This window comes from Sciurus carolinensis, unplaced genomic scaffold, assembly GCF_902686445.1.
Source record: "Sciurus carolinensis unplaced genomic scaffold, mSciCar1.2, whole genome shotgun sequence".
Taxonomy (NCBI): Eukaryota; Metazoa; Chordata; class Mammalia; order Rodentia; family Sciuridae; genus Sciurus; species Sciurus carolinensis.
The window spans coordinates 246948-262014 of record NW_025920227.1 but is presented as its reverse complement, the minus strand read 5'-3'; the positions used below and the strand labels follow the sequence as shown (position 1 = coordinate 262014).

General features: G+C 38.7%; 1 pseudogene; it reads left to right on the top strand.

Moving 5' to 3' along the window:
• The first annotated feature begins 1357 nt into the window (after window positions 1-1357).
• Window positions 1358-14791, top strand: LOC124975229 (protein TFG-like; annotated as a pseudogene).
• Window positions 14792-15067: the final 276 nt, after the last annotated feature.

Below are 15067 nucleotides of genomic sequence, written 5' to 3'. Positions count from 1 at the left end.
TAATAATAGGAATAGAAAGCACCCAGAAAAACAAATGATACCACGAATCAACCTGACCTAATTGACATTTAGAAAACACTTCATCCCAAAAGAGCAGAGGGTACATGCTTCTCAAGTTCACAAGTAACCATAACACATCTTTTATTAACTAAATTTATTTCAATTGATACATAAAAACATACATAAAATCATACATATTAATGGGTACCATAAAGTGTTTTGATACATGTAAATATTGCATAATTATTAAATCAGAATAAATATATGTATATTCTCCAACATCTAAGATCTCTTAGTGGCAAAAGCACTTGAAACCCTTCCTTCTAGCTTCTTAACACAGCATGCTATGGTTTTCTGTAGTCACTGTTCTGGCTGTAACACACCAGAACTTCTTACTCCTAACTGTAACTGGTACCCATGGATTAAGCACTCCTCACACTGGCCCAGCCTCTCCAACTTCTGGATGCTGACCTCCCACTCTCAACTCCTATGAAATCAACCTTTTAGATTCTACATGTGGGTGAGGTCCTGTGTATTTGTCTTTCTGTACCTGTTATTTTCATGTAGCTTAGTGATTTCCTGTTCCAGCCACCTAGTCACAGAAGACAGGATTTTGTTCTTTTTAAGGTCAAATGGCATTAATTTGCATACATTCGCCATGTGGTCTTTATCTCTTCATCAGCGGTGGACACATCTCTTCATCAGCGGTGGACACTTGGGTTGTTTCCATTTCCTGGCTGTTGTGAACAGCACTGAATGAACATGGGGAAGCAGATGGCTCCTCAACATGCTGAGTTTACCTGCTTTAGACTTATATGCAGGAATGGGTTGGAGGATCACACCACAATTTTTGATAAATTTAATGGATTAAAATTGTATAGTCTCCACTTGCTGACCACCATAGTATTAAATTAGAACACAACTAAACTATTTGAAAAATAAATATTTGGTAATCAGACAACACAATTCCAAATCACACATGGGTCAGAGAATTAATCACAAGAAGCATTGAAAAGAGCTCAATAAATGATAAATAAAATGATACTGTTAACTAAAGAGAATGCCCCAGAGATTTTCTTGCTCTGCCCCTCGTCTTCCCCCACCTGCCACATACAAGGCCCGAACTCTCGCTAGGCTTGTTGGGTCTCTGCGATTGGCCGGGGCTCATGGTAGTCTCTGAGCTAGGTGCGGCGGCCTCAGAGAGCAACCAAGCAAGCGGTGACTACAGCCTCCCAGTGACACCCAGAGCCGGTTTGCCGCGGTGGCCTCACGTCAGCCCTGACAGCAGAGACCCACGCAAAGGCGGCGGCCTCACAAGCTTTTTCTAGAGTTATATAAGAACATCCTGGAGTCCACCATGAATGGACAGTTGGACCTAAATGGGAAACTAATTATCAAAGCTCAACTTGGGGAGGATACTCGAAAAATTCCCATTCACAATGAAGATATTACTTATGGTGAATTAGTGCTAATGATGCATCGAGTTTTCAGAGGAAAGCTTCTAAGTAATGATGAAGTTACAATAAAGTATAAAGATGAAGATGGCGATCTTATAACAATTTTTTAGAGCTCTGACCTTTCCTTTGCTATTCAGTGTAGTAGGATACTGAAACTGATATTATTTGTTAATGGCCAGCCAAGATCCCTTGAATCAAGTCAGGTGAAATATCACTGTCGAGAACTGATAGAACTTCAAAATAAAGTAAATTGCTTGTTGGATAGCTTTGATCCAGCTGGAGAACCAGGACCTTCCACCAGTATTCCTGAAAATGATACTGTGGATGGTAGGGAAGAAAAGCCTGCTGCTTCTGATTCTTCTGGAAAACAGTCTACTTAGGTTATGGCAGCAAGTATGTCAGCTTTTGATCCTTTGAAAAACCAAGATGAAATCAATAAAAATATAATGTCAGCAGGCTCTTTCCACGGGGTAATCCAAGATGGTGGACTAGAGGGAGACTGCATCTCCAGTCGCTCCAGAACCCAGAATTCAAGAAGGGGAGGCATTGAGAGATTTGAACTAAAATAGAGCCACGAGGTGAGTCTCCCCCACCAGGTGAAGCTCGGCCTGGGCGGTAGGACTGGATAGGTGCGGCTTATCAGAGAAGGGCAGGACAGATAGAGTCTTCCCCAGGTAGCCCTGCTCACTCTGGTGGTGGGCTCCTCCCACATGGCCAGCTTCTCCAGCTTCTTGGAGCAGGTCCCCTAGTGAGAGTCTTTCTGCACAGAGTCAGCTCCAAGTCCTGGAACCAGTAGTGGGCTAGGGGCAGCATTCATCGGAAGCACTGCATTATCAAGTTCTTCCAAGATTTCAGACTACTGAAGGCTGGGAGGTGATACACTGGAAATCTACAAGGACAATATAAGCCAAAAGAGGAAATCTGCAATATCTCAGAGTCCCACTGACATCTGACCAATATGAGAAAACAAGGGAAGAAAATGTCCCAAACAAACCTAGATACTATATCAATAAAACCCAATGACGGCACAGCAGAAGAAATGTCAGAAAGGGAGTTCAGAATGTACATAATTAAAACAATTAGGGAAGCAAATGAGGAGATGAAAAAGCAAATGTGGGCATTGAAGGAGGAGATGAAAGAGCAAATGCAGGCATTCAATGATTGCACCAATCAATAGTTAAAAGAGCAAATACAGGAAGCAAGAGATCATTTCAATAATGAGTTAGAGATACTGAAAAAAAAAAACACAGAAATCCTTGAAATGAAGGAAACAATAAACCAAATAAAAAACTCCATAGAAAGCATAACCAATAGGATAGAACACCTGGAAGACAGAACCTCAGACATTGAGGACAAAATATTTAACCTTGAAAACAAAGTTGAACAAACAGAGAAGATGGTAAGAAATCATGAACAGAATCTACAAGAATTATGGGATATCATGAAAAGGCCAAATTTAAGAATTATTAGGATTGAGGAAGGCTTAAAGAAACAAACCAAAGGAATGAATAATCTATTCAATGAAATAATATCAGAAAATTTCTCAAGTCTGAAGAATGAAATGGAAAACCAAGTACAAGAGGCTTATAGAACTCCAAATATACAAAATTACAACAGACCCACACCAAGGCACATTATTATAAAAATACCTAACATACAAAATAAAGACAGAATTTTAAAGACCGCGAGAGAAAAGAATCAAATTACATTCAGGGGAAACCAATAAGAATATCAGCAGATTTTTCAATCCAGATCTTAAAAGCTCGAAGGGCCTGGAACAACATTTACCAAACCCTGAAAGAAAACCTATACCAACCAAGAATCTTATACCCAGCAAAACTTACTTTCACATTTGACGATGAAATAAGATCCTTCCATAATAAACAAACGCTAAAGGAATTTACAAAAAGAAAGCCAGCATTACAGAACATTCTCAGCAAAATATTCCATGAGGAAGAGATGAAAAACAACAATGCAAATCAGCAATGGGAGGAAATACCCTAAAGGAATAGCCAAATAAGGGAGAAACCATATCATGTCAAAAAACAAAAATGAGTCAAATGACTGGAAATACAAATCATATCACAATAATAACCCTGAATGTTAATGGCCTGAACTCATCAATCAAAAGACATAGATTGGCAGATTAGATTAAAAAGAAAAAAATCCAACAATATGGTGCCTGCAAAAGACTTATCTCATAGAAAGATATACCCATAGAAAAAGGCGAAAGGGTGGGAAAAAATATACCATGCACACAGACACAGTCAAAAAGCTGGAGTATCCATCCTCATTTCAGATAATGTGGACTTCAAGCCAAAACTAGTCAGAAGGATAAAGAAGAACATTACATACTGCTTAAGGGAAGCATAAATTAGCAAGACATAACAATCATAAAATCTATGCCCTGAACATTGGCTCATTAATGTACATCAAACAAATCCTTCTCAATTCCAGAAATCAAATAGACCACAATACAATAATACTAGGCGATTTTAACACACCTCTCTCACCACTGGATATATCTTCTGAACACAAATTGAATAAAGAAACCATAGATATCAATAACACAATCAACAATTTAGACTTAATGGACATATATAGAATATACCATCCAATGAAGAATGAATACACTTTCTTCTCAGCAGCACATGGATCCTTCTCTAAAATAGACCATATTTTATGCCACAAAGCTAATGTTAGCAAATACAAGAAGATAGAGATACTACCTTGTACTCTATCAGAACATAAAGGATTGAAATTAGAAATAAATGACAGAATAAAAAAACAAAAACTTCTCTAATACCTGGATATTAAATAATACACTATTATATGATGAATGGATAACAGAAGACATCAGGAGGGAAATAAAAAAATTCTTAGAAGTAAACGAGAACAAAGACACATCATTTCAAAATCTCTGGGACACTATGAAAGCAGTACTTAGAGGAAGATTTATTTCATGGGGCGCATTCAACAAAGAAGTAGAAATCAACAAATAAACGACTTAACACTACAGCTCAAAGCCCTAGAAAAAGAAGAGCAGACCAACACCAAAAATAGTAGTAGACAGGAAATAGGAAAAATGAGAGCCAAAATCAATGAAATTAAAACAAAAGAAACAATCAGAAAAATTAACAAAATAAATAGTTGGTTCTTTGAAAAAATAAACAAAATTGATAAACCATTAGCCACACTAACAAAGAGAAAGAGGGAGAAAACTCAAATTACTAAAATTCGGAATGAACAAGGAAATATCACAACAGACACGACTAAAATACAAACATAATTAGAAGCTATTTTGAAAATCTATACTCCAACAAAACAGAAAACCTCAAAGACATCAACAAATTTCTAGAGACATATGAATTACCTAAACTGAACGAAGAGGACATACACAACTTAAATAAATCAATTTCAAGCAATGAAATAGAAGAGGTCATCAAAAGACTACCAACAAAGAAAAGCCCAGGACCAGAAGCGTTCTCAGCCGAGTTCTACAAAACCTTTAAAGAACAGCTCATTCCAATACTCCTAAAAGTATTCCATGAAATAGAAGAGGAGGGAACTCTCCCAAACTCATTCTATCAAGCCAATATCACCCTGATACCTAAACCAGACAGAGACACATTTAGGAAAGAAAATTTCAGACCAATATCCTTAATGAACATCGACGCAAAAATTCTCAACAAAATTTTAGCAAATTGCATACAAAAATATATTAAAAAGAGGGCGATCCAAGATGGCGGCCTAGAGGGAGACTGCACCCCCAGTCGCTCCAGAACCCAGGAGTTAAGAAGGGGAGGCATTGAGAGACTCGGACTGAAGTGGAGCCACGGGTGAGTCTGCCCACTGGGTAAAGCTCGGCCCGGGTGGCAGGCCCAGATAGAGGTGGCTTATCGGAGCCGGGCAGGGCAGCTAGAGTCATCCACAGAGGCAGTCCTGCGCACTCCGGCGGTGGGCCCCGCCCACACAGCCAGCTTCTCCAGGTTCTAGGAACGGAACTGGCCCGCTAGTGAGAGCCTGTCTGAACAGAGCAGGCTCCGAGTCCCGGAGCCGCTGCAGTGCAGTGTACTCCTGCAAAGAACCAGCGGAGAGCCTCGATCTGCAATCAGCCTCAGGGATAAGGGCAGGGCAGCCGGAGACCTCTTCAGGCGGCTCTGCCCACTCCGGCTGCGGGCTCTCTTCACGGGGCGATCCAAGATGGCGGCCTAGAGGGAGACTGCACCCCCGGTCGCTCCACAACCCAGGAGTTAAGAAGGGGAGGCATTGAGAGACTCGGACTGAAGTGGAGCCACAGGTGAGTCTGCCCACTGGGTAAAGCTCAGCCCGGGTGGCAGGCCCAGATAGAGGTGGCTTAGCAGAGCCGGGCAGGGCAGCTTGAGTCTTCCCAAGGTAGTCTTCCACACTCCGGCAGTGGGCTCTTCCCACACGGCCAGCTGCACGGTGCAGGCCCACAGTGAGAGCATTTCCGCACAGAGCCAGTTCCAAAACGTGGAACCAGTAGGGGGCTAGGGGCAGTATTCTTCGAATGAGCTGCTTTATCAGATTCCTCCAAGACATCAGGCTACTGAAGGCTGGGAGGTGATACACTGGAAATCTACTGGGACAATATAAGCCAATAGTGGAAAACTGCAATATCTCAGGGTCCCACTGACAACTGACCATTATGAGAAAACAAGGGAAGAAAATGTCCCAAACAAACCTAGATACTACATCAATAAAACCCAATGACAGCACAGCAGAAGAAATGTCAGAAAGAGAGTTCAGAATGTACGTAATTAAAACGATCAGGGAAGCTAATGAGGAGATGAAAGAGCAAATGCAGGCATTGAAGGAGGAGATGAAAGAGCAAATGCAGGCATTAAATGATCGCACCAATCAACAGTTAAAAGACCAAATACGGGAAGCAAGAGATCATTTCAATAAAGAGTTAGAGATACTGAAAAAAAAACCAAACTGAAATCCTTGAAATGAAGGAAACAATAAACCAAGTTAAAAACTCCATAGAAAGCATAACCAATAGGATAGAACACCTGGAAGACAGAACCTCAGACATTGAAGACAAAATATTTAACCTTGAAAACAAAGTTGAACAAACAGAGAAGATGGTAAGAAATCATGAACAGAATCTCCAAGAACTATGGGATATCATGAAAAGGCCAAATTTGAGAATTATTGGGATTGAGGAAGGCTTAGAGAAACAAACCAAAGGAATGAACAATCTATTCAATGAAATAATAACAGAAAATTTCCCAAATCTGAAGAACGAAATGGAAAACCAAGTACAAGAGGCTTATAGAACTCCAAACATACAAAATTACAACAGACCCACACCAAGGCACATTATTATGAAAATACCTAACATACAAAATAAAGACAGAATTTTAAAGGCCGCGAGATAAAAGAATCAAATTACATTCAGAGGGAAACCAATAAGAATATCAGCAGATTTTTCAATCCAGACCCTAAAAGCTAGAAGGGCCTGGAACAACATATACCAAGCCCTGAAAGAAAATGGATGCCAACCAAGAATCTTATACCCAGCAAAACTTACCTTCAAATTTGACGATGAAATAAGATCCTTCCATGATAAACAAAAGCTAAAGGAATTTACAAAAAGAAAGCCAGCATTACAGAACATTCTCAGCAAAATATTCCATGAGGAAGAGATGAAAAACAACGATGCAAATCAGCAACAGGAGGCGCTAGCCTAAAGGAATAGCCAAATAAAGGAGAAACCAAATCATGTCAAAAACAAATATGAGTCAATTGACTGGGAATACAAATCATATCACAATAATAACCCTGAATGTTAATGGCTTGAATTCATCAATCAAAAGACACAGACTGGCAGATTGGATTAAAAAGAAAAATCCAACAATATGCTGCCTGCAAGAGACTCATCTCATAGAAAGAGACACCCATAGACTAAAGGTGAAAGGATGGGGACAAACATACCATGCACACGGACACAACAAAAAAGCTGGAGTATCCATCCTCATCTCAGATAATGTGGACTTCAAACCAAAACTAGTCAGAAGGGATAAAGAAGGACATTACATGCTGCTTAAGGGAAGCATAAATCAGCAAGACATAACAATCATAAATATCTATGCCCCGAACATTGGCTCATCCACGTACGTCAAACAAATCCTTCTCAATTCCAGAAATCAAATAGACCACAACACAATAATACTAGGCGATTTTAACACACCTCTCTCACCACTGGATAGATCGTCCAAACAAAAATTGAATAAAGAAACTATAGATCTCAACAACACAATCAGCAATTTAGACTTAACGGACATATATAGAATATACCATCCAACAAAGAATGAATACACTTTCTTCTCAGCAGCACATGGATCCTTCTCTAAAATAGACCATATTTTATGCCACAAAGCTACTGTTAGTAAATACAAGAAGATAGAGATACTACCTTGTACTCTATCAGATCATAATGGATTGAAATTAGAAATAAATGACAGAATAAAAAACAGAAACTTCTCCAATACCTGGAGACTAAATAATACACTATTATATGATGAATGGATAACAGAAGACATCAGGAGGGAAATAAAAAAATTCTTAGAAGTAAACGAGAACAAAGACACATCATATCAAAATCTCTGGGACACTATGAAAGCAGTACTTAGAGGAAGATTTATTTCATGGGGTGCATTCAAAAAAAGAAGTAGAAATCAACAAATAAACGACTTAACACTACAGCTCAAAGCGCTAGAAAAAGAAGAGCAGACCAATACCAAAAGTAGTAGAAGACAGGAAATAGTTAAAATCAGAGCCGAAATCAATGAAATCGAAACAAAAGAAACAATCGGAAAAATTAATAAAATAAATAGTTGGTTCTTTGAAAAAATAAATAAAATTGATAAACCCTTAGCCACACTAACAAAGAGAAAGAGGGAGAAAACTCAAATTACTAAAATTCGGAATGAACAAGGAAACATCACAACAGACACGAGTGAAATACAAAACATAATTAGAAGCTATTTCGAAAATCTATACTCCAACAAAACAGAAAACCTTGAAGACATCAACAAATTACTAGAGACATATGAACTACCTAAACTGAACGAGGAGGACATACACAACTTAAATAAACCAATTTCAAGCAATGAAATAGAAGAGGTCATCAAAAGCCTACCAACAAACAAAAGTCCAGGACCAGATGGGTTCTCAGCCGAGTTCTACAAAACCTTTAAAGAAGAGCTCATTCCAATACTCCTCAAATTATTCCATGAAATAGAAGAGGAGGGAACCCTACCAAACTCGTTCTATGAAGCCAATATCACCCTGATACCTAAACCAGACAGAGACACATCAAGGAAAGAAAATTTCAGACCAATATCCTTAATGAACATCGATGCAAAAATTCTCAACAAAATTTTAGCAAATCGCATACAAATATATATTAAAAAGATAGTGCACCACGATCAAGTGGGTTTTATCCCAGGGATGCAAGGTTGGTTCAACATTCGGAAATCAATAAATGTCATTCACCATATCAACAGACTTAAAGTTAAGAATCACATAATTATTTCAATAGATGCAGAAAAAGCATTTGATAAAATACAGCATCCTATCATGCTCAAAACACTAGAAAAAATTGGGGTAATGGGAACATTCCTAAACATTATAAAGGCCATCTACGCTAAGCCCATGGCTAATATCATTCTAAATGGTGAAAAACTGAAAGCGTTCCCCCTAAAAACTGGAACAAGGCAGGGATGCCCTCTTTCACCGCTTCTATTCAACAACATCCTTGAGACTCTAGCCAGAGCAATCAGACAAACCAAAGAAATTAAAGGGATACTAATAGGAAAAGAAGAACTCAAACTATCCCTGTTCGCTGATGACATGATTATATATTTAGAGGAACCTGGAAATTCCACCAGAAAACTTTTAGAACTCATAAGTGAATTCAGTAAAGTAGCAGGTTACAAGATCAATGCCCATAAATCCAATGCATTTTTATACATAAGTGATGAATCTTCAGAAAGAGAAATTAGGAAAACTACCCCATTCACAATAGCATCGAAAAAAATAAAATACTTGGGAATCAATCTCACAAAAGAGGTGAAAGACCTCTACAATGAGAACTACAGAACACTAAAGAAAGAAATTCAAGAAAACCTTAGAAGATGGAAAGATCTCCCATGTTCCTGGATAGGCAGAATTAATATCGTCAAAATGGCTATACTACTTAAGTTCTATACAGATTCAATGCAATTCCAATTAAAATCCCAATGATGTACCTCGCAGAAATAGAGCAAGCAATTATGAAATTCATCTGGAAGAATAAAAAACCTAGAATAGCTAAAGCAATCCTCAGTAGCAAGAGCGAAGCAGGGGGTATTGCAATACCAGATCTTCAACTCTACTACAAAGCAATAGTAACAAAAACGGCATGGTATTGGTACCAAAATAGACAGGTAGATCAATGGTACAGAATAGAGGACATGGACACAAACCCAAATAAATACAATTTTCTCATACTAGACAAAGGTTCCAACAATATGTAATGGAGAAAAGATAGCCTCTTCAACAAATGGTGCTGGGAAAACTGGAAAAGTATATGCAATAGAATGAAACTAAACCCCTATCTCTCACCCTACACAAATCTCAACTCAAAATGGATCAAGGACCTCGGAATCAGACCAGAGACCCTGCATCTTATAGAAGAAAAAGTAGGTCCAAATCTTCAACTTGTTGGCTCAGGATCAGACTTCCTTAACAGGACTCCCATAGCACAAGAAATAAAAGCAAGAATCAACAACTGGGATAGATTCAAACTAAAAAGCTTTCTGTCAGCAAAGGAAACTATCAGAAATGTGAAGAGAGAGCCTACAGAGTGGGAGAATATCTTTGCCTACCATACCTCAGATAGAGCGCTAATTTCCAGAATCTATAAAGAACTCAAAAAACTCTACACGAAGAATACAAATAATCCAATCAACAAATGGGCTAAGGAAATGAACAGACACTTCACAGAAGAAGATGTACAAGTAATCACCAGATATATGAAAAAATGTTCAACATCCCTAGTAATAAGGGAAATGCAAATCAAAACTACCCTAAGATTTCATCTCACCCCAATTAGAATGGCGATTATCAAGAATACAAGCAACAATAGGTGTTGGCGAGGATGTGGTGAAAAAGGAACACTCATACATTGCTGGTGGGGTTGCAAATTAGTGCAACCACTCTGGAAAGCAGTGTGGAGATTCCTCAGAAAGCTTGGAATGGAAACACCATTTGACCCAGCTATCCCACTCCTTGGCCTATACCCAAAGGACTTAAAATCAGCATACTACAGAGATATAGCCACATCAATGTTCATTGCTGTTCAATTCACCATAGCCAGATTGTGGAACCAACCTAGATGCCCTTCAGTTGATGAATGGATAAAGAAACTGTGGCATATTTATACAATGGAATATTACTCTGCAATGAAGAATGATAAAATTATGGCATTTGTAGGCAAATGGTCGAAATTGGAGATTATCATGCTAAGTGAGATAAGCCAATCTCAAAAAACTAAAGGACGAATGATCTCACTGATAAGCGGATGAGGACATATAATGGGGGGTGGGACGGGCTAGCATTAGGTTTAGGGTTAGGTTTAGAGTTAGGCTAAGGAGAGCAGTAAGAATGAAGGAAAGAAGGACTGTGTAGAGGGAAAAGAGGGGTGGGAGGGGTGGGAGGGGTGGGAGGGGTGGGGGGGAGGGGAAAAATATAATAAACATCATTACCCTATGTAAACGTAAAAAAAAAATAAATAAAAAAATAAAATATCTTCAAAATGAAAAAAAAAAAAAAGAAAAAAAAGAAACTGTGGCATATTTATACAATGGAATATTACTCCGCAATGAAGAATGATAAAATTATGGCATTTGTAGGCAAATGGTCGAAATTGGAGAATATCATGCTAAGTGAGATAAGCCAATCTCAAAAAACTAAAGGACGAATGATCTCACTGATAAGCGGATGAGGACATATAATGGGGTTGGGACGGGCTAGCATTAGGTTTAGGGTTAGGTTTAGAGTTAGGCTAAGGAGAGCAGTAAGAATGAAGGAAAGAAGGACTGTGTAGAGGGAAAAGAGGGGTGGGAGGGGTGGGAGGGGTGGGAGGAGTGGGGGGGAGGGGAAAATATAATAAACATCATTACCCTATGTAAACGTAAAAAATAAATAAATAAATAAATAAATAAAAAATAAATAAAAAAATAAAAAATAAAAAAAATAAAAAAAAAAAGATAGTGCACCACGATCAAGTGGGTTTTATCCCAGGGATGCAAGGTTGGTTCAACATCCAGAAATCAATAAATGTCATTCACCATATCAAGAGACTTAAAGTTAAGAATCACATGATTATTTCAATAGAAGCAGAAAAACCATTCGATAAAATACAGCATCCCTTCATGCTCAAAACACTAGAAAAATTGGGGTAGTGGGAACATTCCTTAACATTGTAAAGGCCATCTACGCTAAGCCCATGGCCAATATCATTCTAAATGGTGAAAAACTGAAAGCAGTTTTTCCCCTAAAAACTGGAACAAGGCAGGGATGCCCTCTTTCACCACTTCTATTCAACATCGTCCTTGAGACTGTAGCCAGAGCAATTAGACAGACCAAAGAAATTAAAGGAATATGAATAGGAAAAGAAGAACTCAAACTATCCCTTTTCACTGATGACATGAGTATATATTTAGAGGAACCTGGAAATTCCACCAGAAAACTTTTAGAACTCATAAGTGAATTCAGTAAAGTAGCAGGTTACAAGATCAATGATCATAAATCCAAAGAATTTTTATACATAAGTGATGAATCTTCAGAAAGAGAAATTACGAAAACTACCCCATTCACAATAGCATCGAAAAAAAAAATAAAATACTTGGGAATCAATCTCACAAATGTGGTGAAAGACCTCTACAATGAGAACTACAGAACACTAAAGAAAGAAATTAAAGAAAACCTTAGAAGATGGAAACATCTCCCATGTTCTTGGATAGGCAGAATTAATATTGTCAAAATGGCCATACACCTAAAGTGCTACAAAGATTCAATGCAATTCCAATTGAAATCCCAATGATGTACCTTACAGAAATAGAGCAAGCAATTATGAAATTCATCTGGAAGAATAAAAACCTAGAATAGCTAAAGCAATCCTTGGCAGAAAGAGTGAAGCAGGGGGTATCGCAATACCAGATCTTCAACTCTACTACAAAGCAATAGTAACAAAAACGGCATGGTATTGGTACCAAAATAGATAGGTAGATCAATGATACAGAATAGAGGACATGGACACAAACCCAAATAAACACATTTTTCTCATACTAGACAAAGGGGCCAAAATATGCAATGGAGAAAAGATAGCCTCTTCAACAAATGGTGCTGGGAAAACTGGAAAACCACATGCAACAGAATGAAATTAAACCCCTATCTCTCACCCTGCACAAATCTCAACTCAAAATGGATTAGGACCTCGGAATCAGACCAGAGACCCTGCATCTTATAGAAGAAAAAGTAGGTCCAAACCTTCAACTCGTTGGCTTAGGATCAGACTTCCTTAACAGGACTCCCATAGCACAAGAAATAAAGGTAAGAATCAACAACTGGGATAGATTCAAACTAAAAAGCTTTCTCTCAGCAAAGGAAACTATCAGTAATGTGAAGAGAGAGCCTACAGAGTGTGAGAATATCTTTGCCACTCATACTTCAGATAGAGTGCTAATTTCCAGAGTCTATAAAGAACTCAAAAAACTCTACACCAAGAATATAAATAATCCAATCAACAAATGGGCTAAGGAAATGCACATACACTTCACAGAAGAAGATATACAAGAAATCAACAGATATATGAAAAAATGTTCAACATCTCTAGTGATAAGTGAAATGCAAATCAAAACTACCCTAAGATTCCATCTCACCCCAATTAGAATGGCGATTATCAAGAACACAAGCAACAAAAGATGTTGGTGAGGATGTGGGGAAAAAGGTACACTCATACATTGCTGGTGGGGTTGCAAATTAGTGCAGCCACTTTGGAAAGCAGTATGGAGATTCCTCAGAAAGCTTGGAATGGAACCACCATTTGACCTAGCAATCCCACTCCTTGGCCTATACCCAAAGGACTTAAAATCAGCATAGTACAGCCACATCAATGTTCATTGCTGCTCAATTCACCATAGCCAGATTGTGGAACCAACCTAGATGCCCTTCAGTTGATGAATGGATAAAGAAACTGTGGCATATATATACAATGGAATATTACTCCACCATGAAAAATGGATAAAATTATGGCATTTGCATGCAAATGGATGAAATTGGAGAATATCATGCTAAGTGAGATAAGTCATCTCAAAAAACTAAAGGATGAATGATCTCACTGATAAGTGGATGAGGACATACAATGGGTGGTGGGAGGGGTTATTGTTAGGGTTAGGGTTAGGTTTAGGTTTAGGGATAAGGAGGGTGGTAAGAATGGAGGAAGGAAGGACTGTATAGAAGGAAAAGAGGGGTGGGAGGGGTTGAGGAGAAGGATAAAAAATAACAGTATGAATCAAATAACATTACCCTATATAAATTCATGATTACACAAATGGTATGCCTTGACTCCATGTACAAATAGAGAAACAACATGTATCCCATTTGTTTACCATTAAAAAAATGTAATATCAGTGTTTGGTTTAACAGATGATCAGGTTTCAGGGCCACCCAGTGCTCCTGTAGAAGACTGTTCAGGAACACCTGACAGCATTGCTTCCTCCTCTTCAGCAGCTCACCCACCAGGAGTTCAGCCACAACAGCCTCCATATACAGGAGTCCAGACACAAGCAGGTCAGATGTACCAACAGTACCAGCAACAGGCTCGTTATGGTGCCTCAGGCTCAGGCTCCTCCTCATCCACCCCAGCAGTATGGTAGCTAGTGTTCAACTAGCTATAGTCAGGAAAGTAGACGCCAACAACCTCAGCATATCGCCAGCAACCAACTTCCTAAGCACCGGCTCCTACCTCTTTTGGTCAGCCTCAGCAACTTGCTGCTCAACCACCACAGCATTATCAGGCAAGCAGTTATCCTCCACAAACTTATACAAATCAAACGTCTCAGCCTACCAATTATACTGTGGCCCCTGTCTCTCAGCCCGGAATGGCTCCAAGCCAACCGGGGGCTTATCAACCAAGACCAGGTTTTACTACACCTTCTGGAAGTACCATGAACCCTCCTCCAAGTGGGCCTAACCCTTATGCACTTAACCGTCCTCCCTTTGGTCAGGGTTATACCCAACCTGAACCTGGTTATCGATAAGGAGCTCCAGCTGCACTGTTGAATGTGGCTGTTAGCTATTTGCCTCCCAAAAGACTCCAGTCCTATTTTATTTTAATTTGTATTGAAGTTCATAAATTTAAAAGGCAGAGCATTTTTTATATCATTGTTGCTGTTAATTGAAATTATAATTTGCTAGAACAAAAAAAAAGACCAAAATGAAAGTTGTTTTTCTTCTTCCCCTGCTTAGAAATGTAGCAGCTTTCTAGTTATTTTGGAACACTATACTTAAATATGTGTAAAGTGATTGGCTTTCTA